Consider the following 12,583-nt stretch of genomic DNA (forward strand, 5'->3'; position numbering starts at 1 on the left):
GGTTCTGATTTTTTACTTTGCTTATCCATTTGGAGTGTCATTGTAACTACTGTATTGTAAATGACGGAAAATAATTGCATATGTTAAAAAAATAGTGTTATATTCTAAAAAAAATAAAAAATAAAGTTACAAAAAAAATAAAAAAATTAAAAATTAAAAAAATAAAAATATTTTCAACCATTAAAAAAATAAAAAATAAAAAAATAAAACATACATCTGATAAACCATGCCATGACACTGATGAGCCCCTCTGCTGTGTAGAATGTTTCAATGGCTCTCCATATTTTTTGGCTCAGCACACAGACCTCTTGTGATCAGCCCTGATGTTAGAACAGTGGGAGAAGTTCTTCTGCTGATACCAGAAAAGGGAACAGTACTAATTGGATTCACTCTTTTTTTTTAAGGTGTTGATTCAGAGTAGGTACAGGTAAGATCATTCTTAACAGATGCCCTCCTCTTTCTTTGTCCATGCCATTGTGAAAAAGATGAAAACTGGTAGGAAATTTGAGTAAAAACTGTTTGAGACAGTTGGCCGAGAAGAATGAATATGAAATGCAAAAAAGTGATAAGTAAATATGTAAGTTCAACTTAGATTGGAATTCAAGAATTTACAGTATCTGGGCGCTTGGGTAACTCAGTTGGTTTAGTACCCAGCTCTTGATTTCTGCTCAGATCATGATCTCACGGTTAATGAGTTCAATCCTCGCATCAGGCTCTACACTGACAATGTGGAGCCTGCTTGGGGTTCTCTCTCTCTCTCTGCCCCTCCCCACTTTCTCTCTCTCTCTCTCTCTCTTTCTCCCTCTCTCTCTCTCTCTCTCTCAAAATAAATAGATAAACTTTAAAAAATGCAGTAGCCAAAGGCCAAGTGGCTATTCCAGGTTCTCCACACAAATTTAGCTAATGGAAATGTTTAGGTTTTAAGGAATATGTTATACAATTATCCAAAGTGGCAAGGATAGCAGATCATGTAATCCCAAATTGTGGAGGAAGGAAGTGAGAAAATCATAGTTATGCAATGGAGTGGGTGTTGAGATGAATTTCTGGAGCACACTGAAATACAATTACAATTTGAAGATTAAAGGTAGAAGGACTAAATTAGAATTAGAGGACTAAAGTGCTTAGGAATTTGAGATTGAAGAAGTGGCTTAGGAATTTGAGATCAAAAGGGTCGACCAGTCTTGGAATAACAGACAGTGGCTAGGAGAATGAGTTTCTCAAGTGCAATGTAAGGAACATTGAAAGCTGTAGATGTTGGATATTTAAGTCACAAGGTTATTCAAGAATAGAAGTGGAAAAAAAAAATAGTAGATGTGGGAAAATCACCAAGGGAAAACCAGAACAGGAAGAAGGGGAAACAATGGGTAATAAAGGAAAGTGATATTCCTGTATGAGTTTGTCTGATTCATTGCCCACTTGGTCAAAGACCCCCTAGAGATGCCAGTGACATGTGCCAGGTGGTATGTGGAAGGCAAGAGAAGGAAGACTCCTTTCAAGTAAGATAACATTGTCAAAATAGTATTTCAGTTAGGGTGAAGAGATATGTCCAGTGTTTGCTAGAGATGAAAGGTGAAAGAAGTTTGTCTACAGTGGAATGGTAATTCCTGAAAGCATGGTGGAAATTTAGAGTTCTGTCTATGGGTGGGAAATGAGAAAGAGAATTTACATTCAAATTAATATGAGGATAACATGAGGTGTCTCCAGAGAGCATATAATTCTTGGGATAGGGTCCAATGATTACGAACAAAGAATCATGATCTGAAAAATCCCACTTATACATACATATATAATATTAACAATATTAACCTGGTATTTTATCTAGGCTCTATGAATCATCTGTCCTTCTTTCTGAATGGTAATCCTTAGGTCATGCAAATGCTCACCTGTAAGAATGGCCTAGACAGCTCTACTATCTCAAGGGGTTCCAGAGCAGGAACAAGGCACAGTTAAGAGAACAGACAAGAGATGATGTGTGTGTTGAGGTAGGGGGAGTAAAAGTGTGTCTAAGCCAAGGGGGCTGCTTTTCTGTCATCTCTTTCTCTCTATCCCCAAATCCTCTTTTCTGAAAGCACGATTTTTTTTATATTCCAAGAATAATGCCTGGCTATTTGCAAATCCTGAAAATGATTTCATTAAATGTCCACACACCGATTTCTCAAACCTGGATGTTTCCAAATTCCTGCAAAATGTCACTCTTTGTTTTATCCTCATCATCGATCTCTAAGAGAGTTAATTTCTCTGTGCTTTTTTTATACCTTGTACAAAAATCTGCACCCTTTTCCACACTTCTTGGTGCTTGTGTGTTAATAGGATTCTACAATGTAAACTGTCAGGACAGTGCCACAGGGGGTGAGGGCTTCATGAGGGAGAGATGGGTATGTCTGGGAATCAACACACCAGTGTGAGCATGCACATATTTTTACTTGGGAATTTGGCCTTTACTTTTCTTCTCAAAAGAAGTATAGAAGAGTGCACAGAATTATTACTTATATGGAAAAGGAGCATCTCCTGGAAACCTATAAAAGGAATTTTATTTTTTTCCCTTTTACACATGTAGTAGATCATTACCCAGTTAATGATAATTGTTCCACAAGTAAAACATGAAGCCATCTGTTCAATTTCTATAGAGATCACTAAAAATATCACAATGATAATAAAAGTCAAACACATTTTGGTAATTCAGAGCTACTACCAATTTCAATTTATATGTGTATGTTTGTATGTATATGTGTGTGTTATTGTTGTATAAGGCTATTAAGAGTAAATACATTCTCTTCTTAGTGCATCCTGTGACTCTGGCTTCTTTATTACAGAAAAAAAGAACCCACTTACAGAGAAAAACCCAGAACAAGCATTTGACCAGCTACTTCAAGATCTATAAGTGCTCTGAAAATGGTGTGAAGCATTTGGTGGTAAACGTTACAGACTGAACTGTGATAAGAATCTTGAAATAGATCGAAAAGGGACAGACAGATGCATGAGTGGGAAATGCACTGATTCCTGCAATTGACAAAACAATTCACCACACATGTGAAAGAGTTTATATGTTGTTATGTAATAATCAGGATTGAATTCCAAGAAACAACCATGCATTCAAAATTTGCAAGGAAGCTTGGATAATGCTGTTGCTGGAGGTCCTTAAAAGGTCCTCAAGAACACGTTACATACCCAAGTTGACTATGCAATAGGAGGCCTCTCACACCCTCCCCTGTCCTTGGAATGTATACCTCACTTGCCTTCCCGACTCCCAGAGGCTGCCCCAAATTTTCAGCCTTGAAATAGAAATGTGGGGTTGAGGCCATCTGGATTGAGCACATGATTGAAGCCAAGTAAGGCCTCTACATAAACTTTTAAGATTTGATGGGCTGGGGTGGAGACTTCTGGGTCGTGTGGCTGCCCAAGATAAGCCAAACACATAAGTTCCCTCGCTTTCTACACCAAGAACCTATCTATTTGGAATACCCTGTCTCTTTCTTTGGGAAAATTTCCTGAGGAGGTCATGAGTCAACAATGTGAATATTTTGATGAAAGTGTCCAGGTTCAGGATGAAGGCCAAATACCTCTCTTAGTGAGGCCACTACAAAGAAAGGGACACACATGCTGTATACTCAGAACTCTGATAGGGAACTGTTTAGGGAATCACTTAAAGAACTTATTTTTTTTTAATTAATCTAATCTAATATAGCCTTCTAGAATCTAATTTTTTTAATGTTTATTTATTTTTATGAGAGAGAGGGTGATTGGGGGAGGAACAAAAGAGAGAGGGGGAAAGAAGGTTTGAAGAGGGTTCTGCATTGACTGCAGAGAACCCAGTGTGGGACCCAAACTCATGAAACATGAGATCATGATCAAGGCTGAAGCTGGACATTCAACTGACTAAGAGACCCAAATGCCCCAGAATTTAATTGTAAATAGCAGTCACTTACTTGTAGAATTATCATAAATTTATCAGAGCAAATAATGTATAAGGATTCAGTTCTGTACCCACAGAAATGAAATGCATTTTTCCTAGCTGTTTTTTTAAATATAAACAGGTAGATTGTCCACTTTTGAGCCCAAGAAAATAAGTGAAGAAAAGAACAAGAAGAAGAGCAGATTAAGCACCTATGGATTTGTGATATGACTAGGTCCTCTGTTGGAAACTTTCTCCTCACCTTCTGTTTGGATCTTTGGAGCTTGAAGTATAAATTCCTCCTCCTTCCTATATTTATGATTATACATGGTAAATTTATACAGGGAAAACATGGCCAATATATTACAATTTTACATGAAATGTCAATTTCACTGAAAGAAAATGTAATTTTCTAAATGTGAATTATATTTATATGAAAACCTACTTAATTCTAAGTAGCAGTGGTTAGTTAAATGGTGGCTAATTCAATTTTAAAAATCAGTAATCAAGGCTCTTACAAATTAAATTTAAATATTTAAATACAATTTTAGTGAAGAAGGGCTATGGTGGAAATACATTATAAAACCTATATTTTGGCACAAAAGAACATTGAGTCGATTCCTTTATTCAACAACCCTGGTAAAATAATGATTTCTAAAATATCCAACTGGTGTCTCTTTAGCATCATGATACTGGTCAATCTTAAATTTGGAAGACCCTAATGTGTTTTGAATGAAGATTATATCTAAGAGTTGACTCACCAGGAGAATTCACATTACAACATCTTAAGTCATATTGTCTGGTTCTCAAATCTCATGACGCATATTCAGAGGCCCCCTCTAAGTTGACAGACCACAATGATGTGTGTCTGCTCAAGATCTGTCTCTCTGAAAAATATACAATAAGACATACATTTTATACAAAAATTGTTCCACAACAAGACTGCAGAAAGCGATGTAAAGGAAAAAGAAAAAATAGAAAGGGCCACATTTCCTGGCCCTGGCAAAGAGGTTTCCTTGATATTCACCAGGACAGTGTGAGGATGCATCACAGAAGACTGTGGGCAAAACTCAGTGGTGAGTGAGATACCCTTCCTACACAGAAGTTGAGCTTCCACAAGCCAAGCATCTCCCAGATTTGGAGGAGCCATGCTACATAGGAAGGTCTCTGCAACAATGGGAAGAAGAGTGAACAGATAAGCATGATTGAACATGGGAGGAGAGTTATAGGTGAAACCACATGCCAGGTGCCAGATCTTCAGTCCACTTTGGCCATGTGGTGCTCAGGATCCTGGTGAAGTAGGAGATCCCAGGATCAGAGAAAAGGAATGGCTCTCCATTCTTGTTCTGAGGTGGGCACTGCCTGCTGTGATAAAATGCTAATAGCTAATACTGATTTACTTTGGAACTCTGTCTTCCAAAATACAGAAAGAAAGGCATCCCTGTGAGGTGGCTATGCCCAATCAAGGTGGCATTTCAAATAAGGGCATTGTCTATATGCAAAAAGAAATGGACTGGGAGGGAAGCTAGTAGGCAAGGCACTGAAGGATTCAGTTTTCTGAACAGTGGAAACCAGGATCACTGGGACACACCAAGGACTCTAAGGTAGAAGACATGATGTGGGGTAATTAGAGTTACAGAGTTTAGACTAGAAGATGCTTGAGGGAGATACTGGAAAGAACTAGAATAATAACCTTTCACTACTTTGAAGCTATTTACCGATAACGTATTTTTAGAGTTGTTGGATAAGGCCCACCTATGTTATGAAAGGTAATCCCTTTTACTAAAAGTCAACTGATCATAGATGCTAACCACATGTACAAAATACCTTCACAGCAAAACCTAGATTAGCCTAGACAAGATGATAAAAATTAACTATCATAAAGGTGTTCCTAAAATGTCCTCGGGTGTGATAATTCACAAGAATGACTCACAGAACTTGCTAACAGTATTGGACCAGATGTCTTTACTATGCTTTTCAACTTAGACTAAAAAAATATCCTGTAGGAGACACAGTTTATGAAATATGCAGTTATTAATTAATACTAACTTGAAATAACAACACTAATTCTCGGAGTAATTTTGATTTGCAGGTTCAATTCAGTAGAATTGTTATTGTGTCTCTTAGTGTAAGTATTCTTATCTTTGGAAGTATAATCTAGACTAGTGAAAAATAAGGTAATGGGACCAGAAAGTTAAAAAAATAAATAGTGTGTCATTAGGGGTAATAGTGAGCAGTGCCAGTCTCATTTCCATCTTTTGATTTGATGGAGATAAAAGCACCATCCATTCAACACTAATCCAAAATGTAAACGACTTCTAGAGAGCCTTGACACAACCATTCTGTCCAGACCAGGGAACCTTGCCTGAGAGTGAAAGGATGCAGGTCTAAACCAAACTGACTCCATGACAGGTTTTAAGTTTCCCCTCTGTCCTTGAAGGACTAAGTTTCAGTTTCCCAGAATCATTAGACAGTAACAGGGAAGGGCATATTGCTCAACAAGTGACCACCTTCTCAGCACCCAATCAGAAGCTGCCAGCTAACATCCTTAACATTCCTAAGGACAGGCCTGTAGATGGAAACCACAGATAGTTACCTGTTGTTTAATACTAGATTAACCAGTTACTCACCCCACGTGGGGGTCCTGGGCCCACTCTGTAATTGGTTAATTTCAAAGATACTCTAAATATTGTGATTGGGTCCCGCCAAAAGTAACGAACGCTCTAAACAAAATGTAAGGTTAAAATTGTTGCCAATGCCGTTATACAATAATGATTGGATCACTGTACCTGTGTCACAATTTCCTGTAACTCCTCCTTCCCAAACCCCACAAAATCCCTGCTCAGCCCTTGTTCGGGGCTCTCAGCACGGATCCACTGCCTGGTGAAGTCTGTGAGCCTGAGCTCAAGCCCGTAATAAATGCCCTTTGCTTTTGCATGCTTGATTTGGTCTCCCTGGTGGTCTCTGGTCTTCGGGGATATTGCGATCTGGGCATAACAAGAGCACTCCCAATAAAGGCCTTTTACATTTATTTCTGACCTCAGTTTTCTGCATTGTCTCTGCAACTTCCCTGGCTCGTTCCCTCCAAGCCTCAGAACCTCACCGAGAGCTCTTTAATAAAGGGTGCTCTGATATCTTTTCTTGGTCTGTTTTGTGAGTTTCTCACTCCACTGATTTAACCTTACAATTGATTGATTGCTCACATGACTGTTCTCATTCTACAGATACAATGTGACCCAAATCCCCTACCTTAATTCATATTAATGGTTGTTTTTGGTGTGGCTTTTCTCCACCCTAAATCACATTATTACTCTCTCCTTAGCCCAAGGCCATTACACAAAGATTGTCAGGGGGCAAAGGCCAGACACGTTCCCTGGGAGGTTAAGTTTTTACTCCACATTAGGTATAAGATTTTCTAATGGTTGATTGTTGTTTTAGGGCTATATTCACAATCTATATTCAAGTGATAATCTACCACTTGATATACAGCATAACAACATAATAATATTTAGGCCTTTATGTTATTGTCATACCAACCAATTGCTTGATATATACTGTACACATTTATCCACACAGTTGTCACTGCCAATGTTATTCATTCGTTGGGTAGACCCAGTTTCCTACCTGCTGTAATTTCCCTTCTGCCTGGGAAACTACCATTAGTAGACCTTTTTTGTGTGTGTTTCTTGTATTGTTTAGTCCAGTTCTGCTAGTTATATATTCTTTTAGCTTATCTATGTCGGAAAAAGAATATATGTTTAATGAAATATATTTTTGCCTGGTGCAAAATTCTAGGTAAACTATTCTGTTTTATTAGTTATTTGTTTGTTTCTCTTTTTTTCTTTCAATAGTGTAATGTCTTTCGCTCACATAGACTTTGAAGAAAAATATGCTGTCATGTTTGTTTCTATTGTGATTTATCAATATGTAACAGTTTTTTTTCCCCTCTGGCAGCTTTTCACATTTTCTATGATAACTTTTGAGCTATCTTCTTAGTACACTTTGACGTAGTTTGGTATAGTTTTCTTCACATTTCCCGTGTTGGGGTTTTTTGAGATTCTTGGATATTACCATTCACAATTTTCACCAAATTTGGAAATCTCCTAGCTATTATTTCTTTAAATATTTATCTGCCACCTATTTACTTCAGGGAATCTAATTACATATATATTTAGGCTGCTTGATGTTCCATAGATAACTGATGCTCCTTTAATTTTTTTAAATGATTTTTTTCCTCCCTGTGTTGTATTGATAGCTGCTGATAGTTTCTACTGCTATAATTTCAAATTCTCTGATGTTTAATTTTGCAGTGTCTAAACTGCTTTAATTTCATCCCATGCATTTTTTATTTCTCCTCCCCATGTCCATTTTGGACCTTTAAAATATCTTTCATGATCTTGAAACACAGTCAGAACAAATGGGATACAAATATGATGATTGTCTCATTGTCTATATCTGCCAATTCTAGTATCTTTGCCAGTTCTTAGATACTTTCCGCTGTCTTATTTTTCTTTATGGTAGGAGTTATATTGTCCTCCTCTTCATGTCTGGTAATCTGTAACTGGATGTCAGATGTGAATGTTAATACAGTGCAGTGGTTTTCCTGTAGGTGTCATATTCTCCAGAAGTGTACTATGTGAGCTGTATGTCTATACATTATTAATACACATTATTCTCAATCTCATGCAGATATTATTTTTATGACAATTCTGTCTTATATGAAGCACATTTTCCTTCCAATCAGTATTCCTATATATGGAGGCACATATAGATACTTTACTTACACTATGTCATTTATCTAACATTAGAAAATAAATTATTACTATTATTATTCATAATTATTATTTGATAACTGATTTATACCTAGAATTTGTTATTTTGGACATTTTATGCTATTCCATTAGTTTCGAGCAGCCTCGTAAGGTGGTCAATCAATATGCTGCATGTTTTTATTTTGCCCACATTACCAAAGCACAGCAATGAATATCTTTATATACTAACTTTGATTACATTGTAGATCTTTTTATTTAAAAATAATTATAGAGTCAGGACTAATGGCATAGAGTATATAAACATTTTTAATGATCCAGATAAATATTATCAAATTACTTTTCTCAAAGTCCGTAACAAATTGAGCTCCCACAAGCATTACATACATTGGCCTTTCTGGCTATTTCAGCATTAATAAAAAAAAAAAAAAAGAGAACAAATTAACCAGTTTTATTGATGAAAATACATTTCTGTTTTAATATTATTTGATTTCTATAGAGAAAAAACATGATTTTATATGTATTTAGCTTCTTTTGTGAAATATCCATTCATACTCCATTTAATTTCTCATTTTTATAAAGTTTAATTAGAAAATATTGCTTATAATATTTTAACTTCATGTATCGTACTGATGATTCTTGATGATCTACTACATGATTGATTTTGTGACAGTTTCATGTTCACCTTTAAAAAAAAAGGATTTTTATTTTTGTTAGAACACTATAGACAATGTACAATGGGGAGAGAGTCCATAAGAAAATTAGAAGAGATTAGGGAGATGTGGAGTGGCATATTTAAGTCAGAAAATCTCCATGTTAGTTAATATTTATTTACTTATTTATCTATTTGAAGTTTATTTACTTTGATTTTGAGAGAGAGAGAGAGCGCGCGAGCACATGCAGGAGGAAGGCAGAGAGAGAGAATCTCAAGTAGGCTCTGCACTGGCATCAGATTCTCTTAAACCCACCAACTGTGAAATCGTGAGCTGAGCCTAAACCAAAGGTCAACTGCTCCAGGAAAACTGGTTAAGAGAGGAGACTGCAGCGGTAGCAAAGAAACTGTTACAAATTAGGATATATGTTGCAACAATGAGAACAAAACAAAACAAAAAAAGGTGGGGCTCACACATAGTAGACATTTACTTTTCTTGCACCTAACAGTTCAAACACAGGCAGGTGTTTCTAATGGATAGACAGCACTTAATCACAGGTTCATTCAACCCAGTTTCTGGCTATCATGTTGTTTCCTTATTTTTTAAAGCCTTATTTTTTAAAGTCTTGTTCTCATTTTATGATCAAAGCAGGGTCACCAGCACCAAGTCGTCATTTCAAAATTCCAACCTACAGAAAAATGAGAAAGAAAGGAGGTAGAAAGCAAGAAATTAACTTTTAACATCCATGAGCTGATATTTCACACGTCATGTTCTCTTTTGCAGCATGACTAAAACTTAACCACATAGCGATTCCAGCTACATGGGAGTCTGAGAAATATCATCCCAGATGGGATTTCCCTGTGCCTGGTAAAACCCTCAGGGGTTCTGTTGCTAAAAGGAAACAACAGAAGTGGATCCTGGGAAGAAAACTGAGTCTGACAGAGGGCCGGATGGTTTAGACCTGTGTGGGTCTGTAAGGATGCAGGTCCGATCCGGCCCTCACCACCGGGCCATCCCAGCCTTCCCGGAGCCGGTTGCAGTGCACCTCCACGGTGGAAATGTACCCGCGCCCTGGGGGAAGGGGGGTTCCCCCGCCAGCCGCAGGTCCGATCCAGCCTTCTCCTTTACATAAAGGGGAAGGCGCCGGCTTCTCCTGAAAGGGCGTGCATTAAGGAGGGACAACTCCTGTAGCGCCCAATCAGGGGAGGCCTGCCAATACCTTTGACCTTTCTAGAGGCGGGCCTAGTCACGCCCCACATGGGGCGTCCTGGGCCCACTCTGATTGGTCAGTGCTCCTGATGGTGTGATTGGCTCCCACAACTGCCAGTGTTGATGGGGGTATAGGGATTGGATCACTGTTCACCTGTCATCATTTCCTGTAACTCCCCCTCCCAAAGGTATAAAAGGCCCTGCCCTGCCTTTGTTTGGGGCTCTCTCCACGTGGCCAGCGGGTGGGGTAGAGACTGTGAGCCCGAGCTTAAGCTTCTAATAAAGGCCCTTTGCTTTTGCAGGCATGACTCGGTCTCCCTAGCAGTCTCTGGTGCTTGTTCTGGGGTGATTTGGGGCGATCTTAAAAACTTGGGCACAACAGGTCCTTATAAGAATACTGTCTTAAACACTGAGATCAGAAACCTTTAGAAGATTAGAGGGGAGTAGGAGAATCTATTATTAAAAAGTACTCTGACTGATCGTTTTGTCCTTATGGTGTTCAAATATCATTGATTTATTCATGATACTTCATTTTATATACAAAGTGTGATTTTATATAACCAATTCTGTTTCAGGAAAAATTTTTCCATCTATCACCTGCTATTGGTTGTGCGCTTTCCACTTTTTTTTTAATTTTTTTAATGTTTTATTTATTTTTGATACAGAGAGAGACAGAGCATGAGAGGGGGAGGAACAGAGAGAGAAGGAGACACAGAACCGGAAGCAGGCTTCAGGCTCTGAGCTAGCTGTCAGCACAGAGCCTGACTCGGGGCTCAAACCCACAAACGTGAGATCTGACCTGAGCTGAAGTTGGAGGCTTAACCGACTGAGCCACTCAGGTGCCCCTCCACTTTTAATTACTGTAGTTCTATACAGAAAGGCAGTATAGTCTACTAGGTAATACATTGGTTCTGGTGCAGATTATCTGTGTTTACATCTCAGATAAATTCATTTCTGTTGTGAGACTTCTCCAGGCCTCAATTGGGATTCTCTCTTCCCCCTCTCTTTCTCTGCCCCTCTCTTACTCATGCTGTCTCTCTCTCTCTCTCAACATAAATAAATAAACTTACAAAAAAAGAATAAATGTGTTAGTATGTACTTAAATAACTCCTGGCACATAATACACCCTCAAAAACTAGTACAAGTTAGTTTTTATATATTTTAATTGTATCAGTTTATTTTCCTTTTAAAACTGGACTTTAGCATTTTTCACATTCTTCTTTTTAACACATATCTTAAGAATCAATATAGTTTCTTAAGTTTTTATTGTAATAGGTTAGTTTGTAAAACTTTTTACTGCTCCAATATTTGGGCAAAGATATAAACATTCAGACATAAGATATTTTCTTTTCAAAAAATATTTCTTGTACTTTCTACATATTTTTGTTAGGGTTTTCAAACCTTTTTTTATTGTTTTCTTTATAATTATTTATTTTGTATGTCCTCCTAAAAATTATGTGCAACATCATATTTCTATGTTCTTATGTGAATGGTATATGTTTATATACATTTTCTGGGAAGAGCTTCATGGTTTTCATGGACTTACAAACCAAACCTCAAATCCATGAGTATTTTATTTTAAATAATTTATGTTATAATTTCCCACATATAACCTCACAGAGGACAAATAAATCAACCAAGCAACAAAGCACCAAAAACTGTGATATGATTTTTGTGTGCTTGATAAAGTGTGCTACATCAAAGTGCCCAAATTCCACATTCTTATATAATCTGCATCCTGAATTGTTAAGACACAACCATTTTCCTTTCTTATCTCCTCAATAAAACTGAAGGACAAGCCATAAACTTAAAAATGACAGCATCCATTAAGGGATCTTTTTTTTAAGATTTGGCATGGAATATTTCTGAAATTATGCTTACTTTGCCTTTTAGACATAAACTTGAGTCTCTTGGGTTCCTTCAGTTCAGCACATATGAATCCCTGGGACACTTATTTTTCTTTATTGCTGCATTTCAACCTCAACTGATTGATAGCTACTGATTGTCCCATGGGGAATGGAAGGTTGCCTTAAGACAGAACCGTATTCATGGTTTCAACT

General features: G+C 37.4%; 2 long non-coding RNA genes across 2 annotated transcripts in view; one reads left to right on the forward strand and one right to left on the reverse strand.

The window, feature by feature from the left end:
• Positions 1 to 2,972, forward strand: part of LOC115306168 — a 4,508-nt gene extending 1,536 nt beyond the window's left edge. The window contains exon 2 of the long non-coding RNA XR_003915218.1: positions 2,814 to 2,972. This is a non-coding gene — a long non-coding RNA (uncharacterized LOC115306168). The remainder of the gene's footprint in view (positions 1 to 2,813) is intronic.
• Positions 2,973 to 9,606: 6,634 nt separating this feature from the next.
• LOC115306174 overlaps positions 9,607 to 12,583 on the reverse strand; it is a 50,933-nt gene continuing 47,956 nt past the window's right edge. The window contains exon 5 of the long non-coding RNA XR_003915221.1: positions 9,607 to 10,002. This is a non-coding gene — a long non-coding RNA (uncharacterized LOC115306174). The remainder of the gene's footprint in view (positions 10,003 to 12,583) is intronic.

This window comes from Suricata suricatta, chromosome 2 (assembly GCF_006229205.1).
Source record: "Suricata suricatta isolate VVHF042 chromosome 2, meerkat_22Aug2017_6uvM2_HiC, whole genome shotgun sequence".
NCBI lineage: Eukaryota > Metazoa > Chordata > Mammalia > Carnivora > Herpestidae > Suricata > Suricata suricatta.